At 34.7% G+C, this 20,507-nt stretch overlaps 1 protein-coding gene and 1 pseudogene across 2 annotated transcripts in view; both read left to right on the top strand.

The window, feature by feature from the left end:
- Positions 1 to 20,507, top strand: part of PDS5A (PDS5 cohesin associated factor A) — a 108,780-nt gene that overhangs the window by 2,966 nt on the left and 85,307 nt on the right. The gene's annotated exons all lie outside the window — the stretch shown is intronic.
- On the top strand, positions 3,334 to 7,059 carry LOC120588076 (poly(rC)-binding protein 2-like; annotated as a pseudogene).

Raw genomic sequence — 20,507 nt, 5'->3', positions numbered from 1 at the left:
AAATAGATATAGAACCAAGTCTAGAATGAGCATTGGGTTAGAATACCCATTTGTTATGAGTTCTTTTGGAAGTTAAAATTGACATATATTATTAACCAATTTAAATGTCCTGCTAAAATTTTGCTTTTCTCAAGAATTCTTAAGATTTTTGTCTTCCTCCTGCCTTTCTCTTTTGACTTAGTACTATTTTGACCTTTTAGGGATCCATTTAGTTAAAGTATTAATGTCTATTTGTAGTATAAATTTTAAACTATTTAATTGTATTTTTGATAATTTGTGTTTATAAGACCCTTAGTTATGGGCACATTTTTTAAATTCAGTAGTTTATTTATAACATAGCGGTGATGTTCAAATGCCATATAAATATAGAGAGGATTTAAAGGCAAGTAGAATCTTGGTAAATGGAATTCAGACATTTGGTCTAATTCTCTTCAGTTTAAAGAATACAACAAGCATTTTTACAGTAGAATCATATGTTCAAAGTTAAAAGGATCTTAGAAGAAATTCTGAAACTACCCTTATTTCACAGATGATAAAAGTTAAGCCCAAGGTTGCCAAATAACGTTTATCAAGATCAGTCATAGGGCAGGTTTGTGGCAGAGCCAAAGCAATAGTATCATATTTATGTTTATTCTTATAGCTGCCTTCTAAGGAATCTAAGCAGAACTAAGTTGTGATTTTTATTATGCAGTTGAAAACAATAATGTGAAAAGAGAAGGGAATCAGTGAAAGTTAATTTGGTCTTTCACAGGGAGATATAGGGCAGCATTTTTTTTAAACCTTAGAAACTCATGATACTTTTTGAAGCATCCTTGGAAATAATCTTTAAGAGTATGTCTTTGAAGAGTTAAGCTATACTTTCATATATTAGAAGTTTTAATTTATTTCTAAAGAACTACTTTAAATATTTTTATGTCCAATTACATTGGCCTTTGCTAAGTTCCTTGAACATGTGGTGTTTATTTTTGCCTAGACAGATTCCATATTATGTAGCCCATATGTACCATTATTCTCAGGTCATTTATTATTGATTTGTTCTTCTTAAGGGAAGTTTCTTAGATTCTCTGTTATAGACTCTTTAACTTCATATCACTTATCACAATTGTAATGTTAAATGTTTATTTTGTCTTCCCATGGTAGGTACCATGTCTCTGCTTACTTTTGTATTCTCCCAGTGCCAAATTTAATGCCTGGCACATAATTAGTTTATTCAGCAAATATTAATTGAATAAACAAATGCATACTTTGTATTAATGGATTAGAGAAATATTTTTATTTTTGAAAATAAAAGATAATTTGAAAATATTTTGAGTTGCAAATAAGTATTTTACCTGAGATTATATACCAGAGATGGTAGTATACGTATTTAGAATTTTAAAACTAAAAGGTAGCTTGGAGGTTATTTGGTTTTGTTCTCATTTTCCAGATGAAGAAACTGAGTCTAAGAGGTTATGACCAATTCTAGTCACATGAGGCTGAAAACTGTCATTGACTTATAAAAGTTACAATTGTATGTTAATTGAGAGAAATAATAAAAGCCATACAAAAGCTAGTTAGCTGTTTAGAAGGACAGCAGACATTTTGCTACCAGTGTTACATTAAGTATCACTGATCTGTAGTTCGCAAATAGCCTTCCTCCTATATTGTTAAGGATTCTTAAACTAATGCAGGGGTCACACCTGTTAAATTTTATAACACATTCAAAATATACCTATAAACAGTGTCATACAAAGTTATATTAAGTGATTCAGCCCACAGTTTGTTATATGTAGTCTATCCCAGACCATGTATTACTACAGAGCTATGTGCCACACACATTTTTGTTTCTTCCTTTCTTGTTGTTTTGGAGATGGGAGGCCCTTATTAATAAGCCTTGGTGTTTACTTAGTTACTTACTTATTTATTTAGTTGAAAAATATGAAAACTTGTATTTCAAACAGGTTTAATGGTATATGTGCTATAGCAAAGGCTGGTTATAATAGTTTCATTTCAAAGCTCAATTGATGTACAAATTTGACACTGTTTAGCAATGGTCAGTTTTTGCTAAAATGTGTATTAAATCCATCAATATGCCAATTTTGACATTTAGCTCTTATTATTCTAATAGTAGAAATCAAGTTTTCTTCACAAAAAAATGAGAATAATTGTTCAGGTTCTAAGGTGATGAGCTGTGAAACGTGTTCTCCAGTATTGCTTTGAAATTATACCCCTAGATTGTTAAGAGAAATCTGACATCAAATGTATTTTTTAACTGATATTTTTCAGTCATCATCTCCTTTTGATTTGATGATATCCTCCTCTTATCTGATCGTAGCCAATTAAACTCCAGTGTTTCTCAACTCTTTGACTAAGGGCAATTTTTTCTCCTACTTCCGTGCATATGGAAGGATTAGTGAGAACTATCTTGTCCAAATCAGTCTTGACTGCACTAACTCTTCCTCCTGTCTACAGGGATCCTATGTTGAGCATAAGCAGTTCATTCTTAGATAGCTTTTGCATCTTTGCATCTTTGCTGCTTATCTCTTTACATGCATACACCAAAAAGCTGTCTAAGGAAATGGGAGAGTTCCAATTCTGTGAAGATCTCTGATAATGCTCCAACTCTACCAAGCACCCACCCCACCATTCTGTCAGCCAGCAGAAAATGGGGTCAATTTTCCAGTCCTAATAAGACCCCTCACCCCCTGGACCAGCATATTGAAGATCACTATGTTCTGCAAAAAGTTACACGTATTAGAATTTTCTTTATGATACACTCATAGACAACTTCAATATTCTGCTTCAAGTGAGCAGAAATTCCTTCTGCTACTGTACCTTATGCAAGTGCTAAGATCTATTCATACTATTGTTTAGCCTGACTTTCTTTTACCAAATCAATTTTATTTTGTAGAATCAAAATATATTTCAGCTTTATAATTTCTATGGTAGCCAGGTGTTCAGAAGTCCGAGGTTGAGGACAAAATTAATTACCAGCTATCAACAGAACTGTATCACTGCTGCACTGTTCAGCATAGCATCCATCAAAATATGGCCATGACAGTCAACATAGGAAAGATAGCTGACTAATTTGAAATTCCCTTTGGTTCCTGGAATGTCTGTAGGAAACTCATCAGGTGTACTACTTCTACAAGATCTATAGCATTCCAGCTGCATTATCAAGTTTATAAATTGTGGCTTGTCTACAGATAAATTCATGTGAGAGTGGAGTCAACTGGGTAATATCCAAGATGGCATGATCCTGGTGAGAAAGATGCAGCTGCCCCAGAGTCATGCGAACTTGCTCCCCTGCCATCTTGCCCATAGAGTGATAAGACTTGGTTTTTAGAAGGAGGGATGGATAAGGTGAAATCTGTTTCTTATACCCATTTCTTATTACCTTGTCTCAGCTCAGTGCCCCAGACAGTTCTCTGGCTACAGCTCCATACTCAATTCTGCTGTATCTATCAGTCACAGAATCAAATCACATATCTCGGTGTTAAGAATTAGGAACGATGAATAATGGGGTTTTATTATCCTGAAAATGTCTCCCTTTTCTCTCACCAGGTATTGCATTTGTTTGTTTTCCTGTAATCTTCCTGTTTGTGTCAACCATTCTCTCTCTTCTCCACATTCTCACTTCTGCTTTTATAGTCTGGCCTGTTTAGTAGGAAGTAGGATATGGTGGGCTTGATTTAAAGTAGAGCATTCCCCTTTTCTCATCAAACCTAGATTGTGAGAGGGGAGGAGTAGATTAGGGGCAGGGAGGCCATGAATTCTCCTTTCCTTCCCTCCAGGTGGACCTAGAATACTTAGTTTGGTCATAATTATTTTCACTTCCATAAATTTTTATTTATTCCTAATTGCCGCATAGCATGCTAATTTTACATGAAATTCAGTATGTGATTTCAATTCTAAATTTTGCTCATATGTTTTCATATTTATATTAATGCAGAAGATTCTGCTAATAAAAAATTACGTCCTAAAATATAGCTGGTTATGTGTTTGTGAAGTAATACTTAGTGCAGCACAGTTATTACTTTAGACTTACATATGTGTAGAATAGCTATTCTGGTTGTCAGTTGCTGTGTAACTACTGCAAACCCAGTGGTTTATAACAGCAACTTTTTTTTGTATGTGGTAAAATATATATAACAAAAAATTTACCATTTAAGTCATTTTTAAATGTGCAGTTCTATGGTATGAAGTACATTGACATTGTTGTGCAACCCATCACCACCATACACCTCCAGAATTTTTTCATATTCCCCAATTGAAATTTTGTAACCATGAAAAAATAATTCTCTATTCTCCCCTTCCCCCAGACCAGGCAACCACCATTCTACTTTCTGTCTCTGAATTTTACTACTCTGTAAGTAGAATTATACAGTATTTGTCCTTTTGCAACTGGCTTGGCTTATTTCAACTTAGCATAATGTCTTCAAGGTTCGTTCATATTATAGTATGTATCAACTTACTTCCTTTTTAAGGCTGGATAATATTCTATGTATGTAACATCTTTTGTTTATCCATTCATCCTTCAGTGGACACATGGATTGCTTCCAACTTATGGCTATTGTGAGCAACTTATTATCACAATTTTGTACATCATGAATTCAGGCAGGACTTGTCTTGATTATTCTGCTCCACATTGCTTACTGGGCTCACTCATTGGTATTCACCTGACTAGGCTGGTCTAGACAGTCCACACTGGCTTCTCTCAAACACTTGGCTCCTTGGTAGGAACAACTGAAAGGCTGAACTCAGTGAGTCCTTTTGCCTGTGTGTATTGTAGTCTTAGGGCTTCTTCACGTGGTCTCTTCAACAGGGTAGTGGGACTAGGGTTCCAAGATACCATGGAGGTTGTTGCCAGTACTTTAAAGGCTTAGTTCAGAATTGTCAATGTTACTTCTAACTTACTCTACTGGTTAGTCATAGCCCAGCCCCTATTCAAGGGGAGAAAAATTGACCCTACTTCTCAATGGAAGAAGTAGGAAAGAATTTATAGCCATCTTTAATCTACCACAGGAGCACTCATGCCAAGTCAAAGTGTACCAACTGAATACTTTGTAGTATACTTATAAACTTGAAAAACAATCATTTCAAAAACAAGTATATATTTGCAGCCAACTTACTAGATTTGTAAAATTTATTTTTAGAGCTGTAAGAAAATTATAGGAATTTTTTTATGTGCTAGTTAGGAAAAAATTATGGGGAAGGCTTATGATTTGATATTAGAACTGTCTTATATTTTTGGAATTTTTACTGGAAAGTGTTATTGACTGATTATAATAATGAAATGTTTCCATTCCCCCACCCCCATTTTTTTAATTACACCTTTTATTTTTGAGACATTTTAGACCTCTAAAAAAGTTGGAAAAAATTATACGTTCAACACCCATATCCCTTTACTCAGATAACATTCATCACCCTTGCTTGCTTTTGTGTTTACACACAGACACATACACTCACACAGACTTTTTTGAGAGTCACTTGAAGATATGATAGTCCACCTCTGAATACTTTAGCATTCTTCTTTGAACAAGAACATTCTCTACTTTATCACAAATATGATTACACTCAAGAAATTTAACATAAGTAAAAATATCTGTTATACTGTCCATAGTAAAATTCTCCCAGTTGCCCTAAAAATGACTTTTTAAAAAGTTGGGTTCCAGAGACCCACAGAGGCAGCAGCTGAAGCAGATGCATGCAGCCTTGCCCTCTCCTGCCTACACTGGCTGCACTGGGGCACCCCTCGACCCACCCTAGGGTCTCTTTCCCCCTTCCTCCTCTACCATCCCTCCTTCCTCCTCTACTATCCCTCCTTCCTCCTCTACTGTCCAACCTGCCTCTATTATTCTGCACCTAGCCACCTGCTCTTTCCCTTTCCTCCCGCTCCCCTTTTCCTGCCTCAGTAGCCTCAGACCTGCAGTTTTTGGCTTTCATCCCACCAGCGACCAAAGACTTGACCAAAGTCTGGCTGTCCAGAACACTGCTTGACGTGGACACTGGTGTGATTGAAGGATTGAATATCACTCTTCCCATCTGGCTACTTATGCATGGAAAAGAAGTTGGCAGTATCATCAGAAAGAAAGAATCAGTTAAGATACACAAGTAGAGTGGCCCACGTATCAACATCTCTGAAGGAAATTGTCCTGAGAAAATTACCACTTTGGTTGGACTCACTAATGCCATCTTCAAAGCCTTTGCTATGATTATTGACAAACTGGAAGAGGACATCAGCAGCTCTGTGACCAGTAGCACAGCTGCCCGTAGACCTCAAGTCACCCTGAGGTTGGTGGTCCCTCCTAGTCAGTGTGGCTGTGTCATTGGTAAAGGTGGTTACAAGATCAGGGAAATATGAGAGCACAGGGCCTCACGTCTAGGTGTCAGGGGATATACTCCTCATCTCAACTGTGTGGGTTATCACTATCGCTGGCATTGAGTGTGTAAAACAAATCTTCGTGGTCATGTTGAAGTCACCCCCTACCCCCAAAGAACATGACCATCTTGTATCAGCCCAAGCCATCCAGTTCTCCGATCATCTTTGCAGGTGGTCAGGACAGGTACAGCACAGGCAGTAACAATGTGAGCTTTCCCCACACAACCCAGTCCATGTGCTTCAACCCTAACTTGTAGGGACCACCTCTTGATTCCTGTACCATTCAATCACAGTATGCCATTCCACAGCCAGATTTGACCAAGCTGCACCAGTTGGCAATGCAACAGTCTCATTTTCCCATGACACATGCTAACACCAGATCCAGTGCAGATTTAGATGCATCTGCACAGACCACTTCTCATGAACTCACCATTCCAAATGATTTATTGGCTGCTTAATTGGGCATTGATGCCAAAAGCAATGAGTTCTGTTAGATATCTGGGTTGCAGATCAAAATTGAAAACCATGGAAGTATCTACTAATAAGCACCTTACCATCACTGGATCTGCTGCCAGCATTAGCTTGGCTCAATATCTAACCAATGTCAGGCTTTCTTTGCAGGCAGGTGGCATAAGGAGCAGCTAGAACAGTGCCAATTCATCCATAATCCCTTTCTGCTGTTCACCACCACCCATGATTCATCTGTGTAGTTTCTAAACAGTCAGCAATTTTAGGTTTTAAGTAGTCTGTAAATTTTCAGTTTCTACATTTATCAGCCACTCGTGATTTTTTAATTAAAGCATTTTAATTCCTTCAAGAAGTTGGGTTTCAATATAGGCTCATGTGTGTTTATCACTTCTCTTTAGTTTCCTTTAGGTAGTCCTCTCACTGTTTTTTTGGGGGGGAGGGGGTATGGGGGTTGTTCATGACTTGACATTTTTGAAGCATCTGTCTTAATGAGAGTTCCATAATCTGTTTTCGTCTCATTTCCCCATGCTTAGATTCAGGTTGAACTTTTTTTGGCTATGGATTTTTCATAAATGCCCTTTATCATATTGAGAAACAAGTATACCATTACACAAGTGGCGTGTAGTTCCGTTTGCATTGTATCAGGAGGCACTGTCATCTTGTCCTATTGGTTATGCTAAGTTTGATTACTTGGTTACAGCTGGCCAATACTCTTCATTATAAAGGTACCTTTCTCCATTTACAATTAGTAAATAATATTTAAGGTGACAGTTTGTAAGAATAACTTGTTTTTCAACAATTCTTAACTTTTAGCATCCACTTTGATTTTAAAATGTTGACGTTTTAAATTCTGTCATTCTTTCTACATGTATTAACTGGCATTCTGTAAAGAAGAACCTGTCCCCATTTAAAAAAAAATTACTAACGGATTTCTTATAAATGCATTATAATCCATTACTATCTTTATTCCTTTTGAGGGTTAGATTGTGAACATGCTGGTTTCGGTGTCTTTTTAAAACTTCTTGTGTCTTTCTGACATGTCTCTGTGATTCTTTGAGCATTTCTTTATTTTCCAGTACAAGGTGTTTGTTCACCTTATGCTTCCCTGCCCCATATTTGGATAGGTTATTTTCTCCAAGGAGCCCTATTTCCAATTTAGTTGGGAGTGTGGTGTCTATAAATTAAAATCTAGACATGGGCACTATGTTCATGTTGTTACTAGGATGTAATTTCTTCAGGCCTTTTCAGTATATAGAGCTAGAAAATATACATATATACTTTAAATCATGAATTCATTCAGTTGCAGTCCAGCAACACAGAGTTTTCCCTAAACTTCCTCCATTCTATATTTGTACCATCCTTCTCTTACAGTGTAATCCTTGCTTTCCCATTACTTTGATAAATTTATTTCTACTACCCTACTAGAAGCACAAAAAAATTTAGAACTACTATACCAGTATCCCTTGCAAGATTTCTTTGCTGTTCTTTCTGTCCCATTAAGGTTATATAGAGCACCACAGTTCGTTAGTTACATGAATTTGAATTCTTTTGTCTGAGTGGTGGTTATAAATTTTGTATACAATTGGTTATTTCTTTTTGTTTGCATTTAATGTGGTATATATACACACAGACTCATTTCCACTGACAAATGTTAACCTTGCTTGATTTTTTTATTCTAAAAACATAAAATTTATCATCTTAACCATTTTTAGGTGTACAGTATAGTATTATACTATATGCACATTGTTAATACAATAGATCTCTAGAACTTTCTCATCTCGAAAAACTAAAACTATACCCATTGAACAACTCCTCTTTTCCCCCTCCCAAACAGAAAGGCAACCACCTTTCTGTTTTCTAAGAGTTTGCCTACTTTAGATCCCTCATATCAGTGGAATCGTACAGTATTTGTCTTTTTTGTGACTAGCTTATTTCACTTAGCATAATGTCCTCAAAGCTTATCTATGATGTAGCATATGACTGGATTTCTTTTTTTAAGGCTGTATAATATTACATGTGTATATATATACGCATCATGTTTTCTTTATTGATTAATCCATCAATGAATGTTTAAGTTGCTTTCACATCTTGGCTATTGTAACTAATGCTTCAATGAACATGGGTGTACATACATTTCTTTGAGATCCTGTTTTAAATTCTTTTGCATATATATGTACCCAGACTACATATTGCTGGATCATATAATAAATCTATTTAAATTTTTTAAAGAACCCCCTACATTAGGTGTCTGGACCTAATTCCACAATGCAGAGAGATACCCCCACTCCAGCAAACTATTCTCAGACAACAGCAGGGTGTCCTACAAGACTGCCCCCCACCCTATACACATTTCAGATACCAGACACAAGCCCAGGTTACCTGTGCTTCTGACCAACTGGCCACAGATTGAAGATGGGTGAATTGAAAGTCTAGGTTGTTCCTGTACTTCTGACCAACTGGCTCTAAATTAGTGGTTCCCACAACCCCCTCCTTGGTTCAATTAATTTGCTAGAATGGTTCACAGAACTCAGAAACATGTAACTTTACTAGATCAGTGGTTTATTGTAAAAGGAAATAGGAATAGCTGGATGGAAGAGATGCATAGGGCAAGATATGTGAGAAGGAGCACGGAACTTCCATGCCCTCTCAGGGTGCCACTCTCCTTCATCTCCATGAGTTCACCAACTCAGAGGCTCTCCCAACCCCATCTTCTTGGGTTTTTGTGAAGGCTCTGTTACATACTTATGATTGATTAAATCATTGGCAATTGATTGATTCTACCTCCAGCCCTTCTCACTTCCCTGGAGGTGGGGGTGGTGGGAGTGAACATTCCAACCCTCTAATCACATGGTTGGTTGAATTAGCACCCAGCCCCTATCCTTGGGTGCTTTCTAAAAGTCACCACATTAACATAACTAAAGATACTTTTTCTTACTTTTAACACTTGGGAAATTTCAAGGGTTCTGGAGCTGTGAGCCAAGAATTGTGGACAAAGACCAAATATATATTTCTTACAGATCACAATATTGCACCACCATGCCATACTGTTTTCCATAGCAGCTGCACCATTTTACATTTTTGCTGGTAGTACACAGTGATTCCAATTTCTCCACATTCTTGCCAATGCTTGTTATTTTCTGTGTTTTTGATAATGGCCATTCTAACGGTGTGAGGTAGTATCTCATTGTGGTTTTGATTTACATTTCCTTGAAAAGTGATGTTGAGTATCTTTTCATGCTTTTTGGCCATTTGTGTATCTTTGGAAAAATGTTTGTTCAGGTTCTTTGCCCTTTTTAAATCAGGTTAGTTTTGGGGTAAGTTGTAGAAGTTATTTTTTGATTGAGTTGTATTCAGTTTAGGGACTACTTTTTTCATTCTTTTTAATTTTATATGGTTCAAGTCAGAAAGATATAAAATTTGTTTTCGGATGTCTTACTCCCATCTTATCCTTTCTACTCTATTTCTACATACCCAGTCACTTATAGATAATAATTTCATTAGTTTCTGGTTTATCCTTTCTGTTATCTCCCTTCTTACTCAAAAGATAGGCTACTATATGTACTCTCTTGTACTTTGCTTTTTAAAAATATCTTGGAAATCACTCTGTATCTAGAAATCTTTTTTTATTCTTTTTCATGGCTTTATAGTACTCTATGTATAGATATACCATAGTAGTTTATTCAGCTACTCTCTCCTTGTTACATCTGAGATCGTTTCTAGTATTTTGATCTTACAAATAATGCTAAAGTGAATAACCTTATTCACATGTTATTTTATATCTGTGGCGGTGAATCATTAGGGTAAATTCCTAGGAGTGAGATTGTTTGGTGAAAGGGTCAATTTGTGAGTGATTTTTGTTAGAAGTGGCTAAATTTCCCCTCCATGGGGGTTGTACCATTTTGGACTTTCACAGCAAGATGAGTGCCCAGTGTCAATAATTATTATTAAGTAATGCCTACTTTTAAATTAGCAGTCAAATTGGCAAATTAATATGTTGCAAAAAAGCCATTTTATTGTCTCCTGGCAACAAGAGAAGTTCTTTATGGGAATGATTCAACATAAGTTTCACATTGAGGTTCAGAGTGGAAAGAACTCTAAAAACTCAAAGGAAATTGAGCGACTTTTTAAAATTTGCTTAAAGAAATGAGGATATAGTGGAGATGGAGACAAAATGTTAGTAACATATAAGGTTGAAATCATCAAGCCTCACTGAGGTCTTAATTCAAGACCTTGAGTTATATAGAAATTAGGTTACGGCTTATTAAAAATCATAAATGAAATAAATAACATGAACATATAGAATGACAATACCATGATTTATTTTTCCTGTATCAGAAATCTAGCTGTTCAAGGAAAAAATTGGAGTGCATACTAAGAAGATGGATTTAAGGACATTAATGAATTTTGTTTCTGTTAGCTTCTATTTTCACAGTTGTTTAAGTTAAGCACTGTTTTGGCTGAGGTTGTTGACACATTGGAAGTATGTCCAATTGAATTCCCTGGTCAGAGATAAAATAAGTGGAGTTTATACATCATATAAAAGCCTAACAAGTTTTTATTTGCTAAAGACAATAAATGAAGAAGTTTCTGGATAATAGTTTCAATAGAAAGCCAAATACAGTGAAGGAATTTACTAAATTTCTTTCTCTTGCTGTTGGCATTTGGTCTTTTTACGTTAAAACAGAGCTTCCCAACTGGTGTGCTTCTGCATAGTTCCAGGTGTGCATAAATATGGAGACCCTCAGCCTTTGGAAGTTACAAATATATCATTTTATGTATATATATATATACATATATATATATAATGTCATACTGGAAGTTAGGAACTGCCATAATATGTGTGGTTTTTCATGTTATAAAATTATCATTAAGATCAAACATTTAAAACTCCACCAATAGTAGAATGGATTTCCATTTATATGAAGAATATTTGAGATTACCATATAACTTATAAGTTAAATGCTAATTATGTGCTAGGATTGCATCCGTTTCTTTGGATAAAGAGATAAGAATTTTGATGGTTAAGAAAAGTTTCATGGGTTGACAATTGGACTGAAGGCCCAACTTTGGTTTAATTCAAGGTCAGGCAGATGAATAGCAGGGAAAAACAAAGACAGGGCAGTAGTGGGCTTGGTGTGTTTGAAGAAAACAAGTAGAACAATTTTGCTAGAGCTAAAGTATCTTTAAAAAGTGGTTCAATAAGAAAAAAGAGGACAGTACCTATGAAATTGTTAAAGTTTTTCGATGCCAAAGGAATTTGAATTAAAAAAATCTCAGGCATTTGAGCTGAAGTGTGATATGTGTGCCTGGTTTTGCATGATTAACAAAGCTAAATGACCAAGCGGTTTCTTAAGCACTTGAATATCATCTTTTCTTTGTGGTCTGTTTATGGAATCTTTTTATCCTCTTGTCCAGACCAGATGGCATATTTGCTTGAACAGTGATCCATTTCTAATTGATACTGCCTGAATAAATCTGTTAGTTGCCGAGAGTTTCATAATATGATACTAGATGTGAAGACTGCGGATGAGTAAAATTTAAAAACGTGGTTAGTAGAATTTTATACCAGGTTATTATATGAATTGGATTTTTATCACATATATTCAGTGTGTGTTTTTCCAAAACTTTGTAGAATTTCTGTGGTAGGAATTCTGAGTAAACATTAATAGTAAATTGATGCCAAATTATTTTGTTAAGTTTAATACTCAAAAATTAAATTCAGTAGCCATGTATAATTATCCTATAATTTCAAATATTTGTTGAATTAAGTATCTTTCATCTAGCCACTATAAAGTAAGTAGAGATGAATTCTTCAGCTGCAAAAAGAAATTTATTTAGATTCATAAGGATTGAGTCAATGTATATAGGGAAACTACTTTGTTTCTGGAAGAAGTTTAGAAAATGGTTTTCTTTTTTTTGAAGCGTATACCTAAATAGCTTTGAAGAAAATGGTATAAATTATCAGTAATAAAATGAAATTGGTTTTAGATCTCTTGGGAGTAATGTTATATAATTTTGTCTTTTCAGTTCTCTTTTTAATTGATATTTTGTCAGTTTTTTTAGATTATAATACACTGTTTTGTCTCAGTTGTTCTTTATGTTTTTCTATATTTTGTTTATTATATAATTGTTAATGCTTTTTTTTTTATGAGATGCTATTTTTTAAAGCAGTTCACAGTAAAATTAAGTAGAAAGTAGAGTTTCTCAACAACTTCCTGTGTTTCCCCCCAGCTCCACCTCCCCCATCAACACTTCACACCCAGCATCAGAGTAGTATGTTAGTCAGTCAGTGGGCCACCATTAATATGTCATCATCACCCAAAGTCTATTTCCTGTTTGTTAAATAAACTTTTAATTATTTTGTAAATGTATTGTCTTGATGTTCATGGAACCATATAACATTAATATATCTATGTCACTAATCCTTTAAAACAATATTTTTTAAAGAATCTATTTTTTAGAGCAGGCTTATTTTCATAACAAATTTGAGGGAAATGTATAGATGTTTCATATACATACATATATATGTGTGTGTATATATGTTTCATATACATATACACATGTGTGTGTGTGTGTGTGTGTGTATGTGTATGTCCTCCCACACATATGTGGCCTCTCCATTGTCAGTGTCACTTGGGGTGGTACATTTATTACCAATGCTGAACCTATATTGACACATCATAATCACCCGAAGTCCATAGTTTACCTGAGTTTATGCATTCTGTGGGTTTGGACAAATAATTACATATTGAGTATTTTCACTGCTCTAGAAATCCTCTGTGTTCTGTTTATTCATCCTTTTCCTCTTCCTATACGTATTTTAGCGTGGAAAATCCCAAATGTTTATTATTTACATGTCACTTATGTTTTCTATCAAAGTTAGATTTATAGCTTTCTTAAATGTTCCTAATTTTGACTCTTCTTGTTTGGCCAAGATCGAGTTCTAAGTGCTAGATTTACTCATTTTAGGTGAATGAGAAGATTTTAAATCTTGAAGATAATCAGTGTCCTCTAATCTAAATTAGTGGTTCTTAGACTTTTCTTAAATATCAACTGGTGCTTTTGTTAAGAATCAAATATCTGGTAATCTCCCCGCCCCTGCCACCCCAAGCCAATTTAGTAGTTTAGGGATGTGCTTAAGTTTCTGCATTTTTTTCTTTCCCCCTCCCTGCATTTTAAAAAAGCCCTTTAGGTGATATTGATACAGATAATATGCACTGAGGATCCCAGAAATATATTTTACTTTCCCTATTGCTAAATTTCATATTAACTATTCTCAAAAATTTTGTCTAAAAAGGATTTTTTAAATTAGTTATAGGGTGTTTTACATTAAGTTAAGTTCTGCCCAGAAACAGATTTTATTCCCGAATTATTTTAAACTTAGCTCTATTTGGAAAACATCTAAATTTACTTGACGAGCATGGCATTATGTATACCATGGCCTCTTTTACTTTATCTGGTGGCAGTCTAGAACTCTCTTATAATCTACATTTCTGTTAGACAGTTTAACTAGTAGTTATAAAAATGTAATTTAACAAAAATAATTTCTAAAGGTAATAGCTTACAAGCTCATTTGATGGATTTATTTACTCATGAAAGCTGACATTCTGGGTTCCAATGAAATCTCATTCTATCCCAGTCTTCTTAATTTGAGCTGACTGCTGCAAATGTAGCACATTGACATTAAAAAAAAAATTAAAGTTGGTAGTTTTATATATTTTACTAATGAGCATTTTACTCTTTTTCAAAACAGGAGGGTCAGTAACATTGATGTTTCGCATTTTCAGTAATGTGTGACATCTAAAACTAATCATTTTTACTTACATGTGATATGATTCCTATGGAACTTCTGAATCATCAAACATGAAATGTTTTATGACTTTATTACTTCATTTTAATTATTTGCAACTTGTCAGTGCTTGAAATGTATGATGGTAATTAAATAGAACATTTTGGATAGTAAATTGCTCTATTCCCTAGTAAGAGGGATTACTTTCTTCTCTGGCCACCCTCATGATTTTACCCTTTTTTGACTTTGATGTGTCTTTCGTATTTTTCTTTGTATTTCTCGTTTGGGCTTCTCTGAGTTTCTTGGATCTTTAGTTTCTCTTTCATTGTTATTAAAAAATAATCATTATCTCTTAAATATAACCTTATTTTTTTTTCTTTTCCTACCGTGCCTCCAGTCTGATAATGTTCAGCAGTTTTAGTTTCCATGTCTATGCCGAAATTTCCTATTCTTTTTTTTTTTTTTTTAATTTTTAGTTAAGTTTATTGGGATAACATTGGTTAATACAATTATATAATTTTCAGGTGTACTTTATCATTTGACATCTGTATATTTGACATCTGTATTGTGTGTTTACCACCCAAAGTCCAGTTTTCTTCAGCTACCATATATTTGATCCCCTTTACGCATTCACATTTCTCCTAAACCCTATATTTGACTCCCTTTACCCTGTCTGCCTCATCCCTCCTCCCCTACCCCACTAGTAACCACTAGTCTATAGTCCATGTGTCTCTGTTTGTCCTGCTTATTTGTTGCTTTTAGGTTTATATCCCATACATAAGTGATAGCATGTGATTTTCAACTTTTTCTGTCTTGCTTATTTCACGTAACATGATTATCTCGAGGTCTATCCATGTCACAAATGGCAATATTTCATCTCTTCTTATGGCTGAGTAATATTCCATTGAATATATGTACCACAGCTTCTTTAGCCAATCATCTATCATAGGACACTTCAGTTGCTTCTATGTCCTGGCCACTATGAATAATGCTGCTATAAACATCAGGGTGCAAATATCTTTTCGGATATGGGTTTTCAAGTGTTTGGGGTAAATACCCAGTAGAGGGGTGGCTGGATCATATGGTAGATCAATTGTTAGTTTTTTGAGGAACTTCCATACTGTTTTCCGCAGTGGCTGTACCAATTTGTAGTCCCACCAGCAGTGTATGAAGGTTCTTTTTCTCTGCATCCTCTCCAACATTTGTTATTCCTTGTCCTGTTGATTATAGCTATTCTAACAGGTGTGAGATGGTATCTCATTGTGGTTTTGATTTGCATTTCCCTAATAGCTAGCGATGTTGAGCATCTTTTCATATATTTGTTGGCCACTTGTATGTCCTCTAGGGAGAAGTGTCTGTTCAGGTCCTCTGCCCATTTTTTGACTGGATCTTTTTTTTGTTATTGAGTCGTATGAGTTTTTTGTATATTTTGGATATTAGGCCGTTATCGGAGGCGTTGCTTACAAATACATTTTCCCATTTGGAAGGTTGTCTCTTTATCTTTTTGATGATTTCTTTTGCTGAGAAGCTTTTTAGTTCGATATAGTCCCATTTATTTCAGCTTTTACAAAATTTACTATTCTTAATGTATTTTGTCCACTTTTCCTGCTGCATCTTTTAACATATTAATTATAGTTATTTTAAAATACAACTCTACAGTGGTGTGAAAGTGATATGCATTCAAAAGAAACCGTACCTCTGAATTTTGATTTTTTTTCCCAGGGTAATAAAATACAGTACAATACTCTCTTGTGATGTTGGACAGCAGCAGCAGCAGCAAGCCGCAGCTCTAGTCAGCCATGCAATCACAAGAGTAAACAATTGATATTCTGCAGTGTGCTGTTACCAACTTTTTTTGGATAACAAAAATCTCATCATGTCTACAAAACTCCCATCTGTGTCTTCTGCCTCTGGGGAGAAGAAGAGTAGAACAGTTACACTCAAAACTCAGTAATTGCCCAACACAAAGGTGGCAAGCCTGTAATGGCCATCAAAGGTGAATTAGGACTTTTGCACTTGATAATATTGACCATCTAAAAGGATAAGCAAATCAGTGATGCAGTGAAATTGTCAGCATCAGTTAAATTTATTTTAAGTCTATGATATTTTCAACTTACAGTGGGTTTTGGGGAATAACTCTATTATAAGTTGCCAGACCTATGTACCTGTCCAATAGCTTTAGCATTCAGGCCATCTCTGGGTCTACTTTTATTGATTTATTTATCTCTTGACAATGGATTTTTCCCTCACCCCTGCCCATCTCGTTTTTGATGGAATGCTGGATGTTATGTATTAAAAAAAAAAAAAATTGGAAATTGAAGTATATAATATTTATGCACAGAAGTAAGCATATCTCATCTCACTTCCAGTCAAAATGGCAGAGTAGGTAAACCCTGTACTTGCCTCATCTCACAACCACATCAAAGTTACAACTAAACTATGGAACAACCATCATTGAGAACCACCTGAAGTCTAGTGGAACAGAAGTCATACAACTAAGGACATACAGAAAAAGCCACCTTGAGACTGATTATTGTATGCCAACTGTAATTGAAAAATAAAAAATACATATTTTTAAAAGTAAACATATCTCTTCTCCTGTCAGGTTGTTAGTGTGAGGGATTGAATCAGTTCTTATTTGGCTGAGCTGGGTTTACTGTGTGTGGGAGAACAAAATTTATATACAGTGAAATGGGCATATGTTAATTGTGCTATTTGATGAATTTTAACAGATGCTTACTCACGTGTAACCCAAACTCTTATCATGATATAGAACAATACCATCATTTGTCTGAAAATGTCTATTTAACCTTCATTTAGAAGAATATTACTTTTTGGATATAAAATTCTGAGTTGACAGTTTCAATGCTTTAAAGATGTAATTCTACTGTCATATTGTCCAGTATTTCAGATGAGAAGTTAATGGTAATATAGGTCCTCGAATAACATGTTTTTATTCAACGTCATTTTCTTACAATGTTGATGAGATGGTATGGGAACTTAATTCTTGTTTTTACCAATTAGCCTATGGTAAAATTAGTTTCGTTTTATATCATTTCACTTAAAGTTGTAGAACCTAGCAACAACATTAGGTGAGGACTTAAAACTGTATATGTTTTTGTTCTCTTGTATGTAATGTGTCATTTTTTTTCTGGCTCCTTTTCAGAATATTTCTCTTTTTCTTCGATTTTCAGCAGTTTCACTATGATGTCCTGAGATGTGTGTTTCCCCCATATTTGTCGTGCTTTGGAATCATTGAACTTCCTGGATCTGTAAATTTATGTCTTTCACCAAATTTTTGATCATTGTATCTTCCAGGTTTTTTTTTGTTTTTGTTTTTTTGCCCTTTTCTCTTTCTAGGATCCAGTTAGAAAAATGATGGATTTTTTTATATCGCCCTTGGATCACTGGGGCTCTGTAACTTTCTTTCAGTCATTTGTCTTTGTGTTCTTCAAATTTGATAATTCTTGTTGGTTTTTTCTTCTGACATTTTCAACCACAGGTACAGCCTAAAAAATGTAAAGTTACAGAGAGTGGGAGATGATCTCTGTGGCATAACTCTGTATTTCTTACCTTTTTAAAACTATATTTAATTTACATATAGTAAAGTGCAAACCTTAAGTGTAACATTCTATTAATTTATATATGTATACACACATAATTGTTATCCAGATCATGATATAGAACATTTCTGGTACCCCATCAGCTGCCTTATCTTCCCTCTCCAGAGATAGACACTATCCTGATCTTTGTCAATATACATTAGTTTTACCGTCAAATTTCAGGTAAATGGAATCACACAGTATATATTCTTTTATGTCTGACCATTTTGCTAAATATTATGTCTGAGATTTATCCATATTGTTAACAATAATTCTTTTTCATTGTATAAATATCCCAAAATTTATTTATCCATATGGTTGTTGATAGGTATTTGGATTAACAGATTTTTGCTTTTATGAATAATATGTCTTTGAACAGTGTACTTGCTTTTTGTTAGATAATAAGAATTCATTTGTCTTGGGTACATATCCGGGTTTGGTAGACTTTTTATGTGAAGAGCAAGTTAGTAAGTATTTTGTACCTGTGGGTCAAGAGGATACTGTATTTATACAACAGGAGTGTAAATTTCCACAAAATTTTTTACAAAATTCAAAAAGTAATAGTTCAGTACATTTTTTGTAACATAGGTCTACTAATGAGAAGAACGGGATTCGGAGAGAGTAGATCTAACATTTTACTTAATTGAGGTTCAAAGTTAATGTTCCCTATCACCAAAATTGATTTAGTTAATGTTCCCTATCACCAAAATTGATTTCAATTTTCTTCATGCTAATCTGTAATGAAATTTTGTATATTTCATTTGAAAAAACTTTTTTACACAGATATTTCCAAATATTGGTATCAGTTCATAGCACGTGATTGTAATTGAGTATATTCATTGCTTGGGAGGCATTTATAGAATTCTTTTATATTCTTCTCTTGATAATTGCCTTTTAGCATGTCATTACATTTCAGATTAATTGCTTCAAGTTGAAAGATTAGGTGGAAGCTCCCCAATTGCAGCTTGAATTGGACTTAGAAATGCGGAAATTTCCTGTGTGTTCATTGAGTTCCTAAAAATGCTGCAGGAATTGTAGTTTGAGTTTGGAAATGGAGATCTCACTTTTGTTATAATTTCGCAGCACAGAACAAAGGAGCTTGACATTTCTTGTGATTCAACCAATGTGTGCTGTTGAAATGACTTTACTGACTGCAGTGTGTAAGTTTCACGTATAAGTACAAATTTCACATAAAAGTTCTTAACAGCCTATAGTTACAGCTTGAATTAATTGAGAAACATTACCCAGTCTGCAGCCAAAGTTACTTTTTAAAGCCAGTCAGTGTTTTAAATACTAACAACACGTACTATCAATTAGAGAGTGTTGAGTGCTGAATGATACTAAAGACAACTGGAATGACTGGCTGGAATAGCAAGGAAAACAATCAGAAAGTCCCCTTTCCCTCTTGCCTTCTAAATACTTTGCTTCCTGTCAAAGAAGTCTGGGCCATACGTTTTCAATTATCCCAGTCTCAACATCAGAGAACAGAATATAGAAGGGTGGATTTGGAGTTGAGAGACCCTATGTAGGTAATTAGCATATCATTCTACTGACCGATATTTGAACTTCATAGAACAAGAACAATTATTTCATGTTTTCATCTAACAGGGTATAACTATTCTTTTCAAAATAAAGATGCTCTCACCTCTTTCTGTATAGTCTAGGTTGTCACAGTATCTAATCTCTAGGTGATAGCATATCCAGTTCTGGGTGATGTTAATTGTTTTTTAGTTAAAACACTTCCACCTGAATAGTCTAATGCAGGGGTTAGCAAACTGTAGCCTGTGAGCCAAATCTGGCTTGTTGCTTTGTTTTTGTAGACTTGGAAGCAAAGAATGGTTTTTACATTATTAAGTGGTTAGGGGGATCAAAAATAATATTTCATCATACCTGAAAATTATATGGAATTCAAATTTCAATGGCTATCAGTAAAGTTTATTGGAACATAACCATATTTATTCATTTACATATTATCTGTGGCTGCTTTCATGCTATCATAGCAGGTAAGTAATTATAATGGAGACTTTATGGCCTGTACAACCTAAAATGCTGACTTTTTTGTCCATCACAGAAGTTTGTCAATCCCTAAACACATAAATTAGAAGCCACCACTGACAGTTCTTATCAAAAATAAGAGAAAAGGAAAAATAAACAACCCAGCACACAGATGTTAACAAGCAGGGACAAGAGAATTGTGTCCTGCGTACAGCCCTCACTTTTGTACTGCTCATAGGGCCCTAATTAACTTTCTTCTACAACCCATTCTGTTTCTTTTGCCTTCACTTAG

The sequence above is a fragment of the Pteropus medius genome, unplaced genomic scaffold, assembly GCF_902729225.1.
Source record: "Pteropus medius unplaced genomic scaffold, Ma_sr-lr_union100, whole genome shotgun sequence".
Lineage (NCBI taxonomy): Eukaryota > Metazoa > Chordata > Mammalia > Chiroptera > Pteropodidae > Pteropus > Pteropus medius.
The sequence above is the reverse complement of the archived record's forward strand: the minus strand, read 5'-3'. Positions and strand labels throughout refer to the sequence as shown.